Source organism: Rhinoderma darwinii, chromosome 7 (genome assembly GCF_050947455.1).
Source record: "Rhinoderma darwinii isolate aRhiDar2 chromosome 7, aRhiDar2.hap1, whole genome shotgun sequence".
In the NCBI taxonomy this organism is placed as follows: domain Eukaryota; kingdom Metazoa; phylum Chordata; class Amphibia; order Anura; family Rhinodermatidae; genus Rhinoderma; species Rhinoderma darwinii.
This window is the reverse complement of record NC_134693.1, coordinates 110,813,773-110,816,178: the sequence shown is the minus strand read 5'-3', so window position 1 is coordinate 110,816,178 and position 2,406 is coordinate 110,813,773.

Sequence of the window (2,406 nt, the reverse complement as noted above, 5' to 3'; positions counted from 1 at the left end):
AGATCTATATGCCAGTACATTAGCCTGTTACTGATTGTACACAGGCAGTTGTTAGGGCATACCTCAGTATGCCCTAACAACAGGAAATATGTTCAGACAGCCCTGGGGTCCTTCACTGGACCCTGGGCTGTCTGGCCATATGAGTTATGGGCTTTGATCGCGTCACAGTTATTTTCTGTGACGCGATCAATGTGCAGTCCCCCCTCTTTGAACGCCGCGATCAGCTTTCATCGCGGCGTTCAAAGGGTTAACAGCGGAGAGAAGATGTTTCTCTCCTCTCCGCTGTCAGAGCGGGGCCGTGGCTGTGTATTACAGCCATTGCCCCGCTCTCGATCGCACACACAGAGACGGCAGAGACTGCTGTCACACAGGACGAGTATGCTCGTCCTAATGCGCGAAGTGCTCGCCGCTCAGGACGAGCATACTCGTCCTGTGTCGGCAACCAGTTAAAGGAAAACTCTTTTTTTCCCAACATAAATCAATAGTATGTGTGCATATACACAGTCGAGTCACATTATTATGAGCACCAGCTAATATCCAGAGTAACCACCGTGTGCAGCTAGATGGGCTGGGAGTGACTCAATAAGGTGCTGGTAGGTTGTCTCAGGTATCTGGAGCCATGCTGACTGCAGTGCATCCCACATTTGCTGGAAGGTGCGTGGGGGAGGATCCATAGAGAGAACCAGATGATCGAGGAGGTTCCACAGATGCTCAATTGGGTTCAAGTCTGGCAAATTAGGGGGCTAGGGAAGTACTTGGAAGCCTTGGTCGTGCTCTTCCAACCACTGTCGGACATTTCTAGCCGTGTGACGTGTCGCATTGTCTTGTTGGGAGATTCCATCTGCCCCAGTGAAGACAAACAGCATGTATGGGTGGACGTGATCTGCAACAATGGATTCATACACAAATCGGTTCAGAATGCCTTCCACACGGATAAGTGGGACCGGAGAATGCCATGAAAAATGTCCACAGACCATAGCACTGCCACCACCAGCTTGTGTTCTTCCAGCAATGGTTGCAGGGTGTTTGTTCTCTGATGTTTCTCGCCTGATACGCCAACGTCCATCCCTTTGATGAAGCAAAAAACGTGACTCATCGGAGAAGGCAACCCTTTGCCAATCATCGGGGGTCCAGTTCCTATACTGCCGTACAAATTGAAGCCTTTTTTTCCGATGCACCTTTGTCAGCATTGGAGCAGTGACCATCCGTCTGCTTCGGAGCCCCATACACAGTAGGGTTTGCTGAACTGTTGTTTTAGACACACGTCTCGTAGTCCCCTGGTTGATTTTCACAGTGAGCTGCTCTACTGTAGCGTGTCATTCGGCCCTCACGCACTTTCGTAGCCGACGTTCACCTCTCACATCAATGGCACGTGGCGCTCCGCAATTTCCACGTCGGTTATTTCCAATGGTGCCATTTGTCCACTCACGATACACTTTCAACACAGCAGCACGCGAACAGTCCACAAACTGCCCTGTGTTAGGGATCTGCCAGGTACTTCATCTAGGTATACTCCTGGGATTAATCAATCCACACCTGAGGCCAGACCTGTTCGACTGACACCATCTCCCACCAACCAGGGTGGCAGGCTCAGGAGTGGGAGAGCCTATCGCGGCCTGGTCTGTCGGAGTTAGCTCCGCCCCCTGTCCTTTATTACCTGCCCTGTTCTCTCCCTCAGTGCTTGTAATTCTTTTGGATTCCTGGCCCCACTGCTGCTTGCTCCAGCCTGCTCCTGCCGTGCTTCTGCCTTGCTGCTGTTCTGCTTGACCTGCTTGCTTTGCCCCTGGCTTGCTTCTGTCTCCTTGCCCGCTTGGGTGTACTCACTTCGTCCTGGTCCTGACTGTCCGTTCGCCGCTCCGTTTCCTCGTGGCGTTCCGTGGCTACTGCCCCTTCCCTTGCATGTTCCCTGTTTGTTTTCCTGTGCACTTAGACAGCGTAGGGACCGCCGCCCAGTTGTACCTCGTCGCCTAGGGCGGGTCGTTGCAAGTAGGCAGGGACAGGGCGGTGGGTAGATTAGGGCTCACTTTCCCTTCACCTCCTTCCTGCCATTACATAATTACAAGCCCTTACCTAGTCTACCATTTCTCCTACGCTGACGCTATCATGGACCCCCTTGAGACCCTGACCCAGCAGATGCAGGGCCTCTCCCTACAGGTCCAGGCCCTGGCCCAAAGGGTCAATCAGGGTGACGCTGCTTTAGTAGTACCCCTCACCTCACCTCTAGAACCCGACCTCAAGTTACCTGACCGGTTCTCAGGGGACCGTAAGACGTTTCTCTCCTTCCGGGAGAGTTGCAGACTGTATTTCCGCCTAAAGCCCCACTCCTCAGGTTCCGAGAACCAGCGGGTGGGTATCATCATATCCCGACTCCAGGAAGGGCCCCAAGAGTGGGCCTTCTCCTTGGCT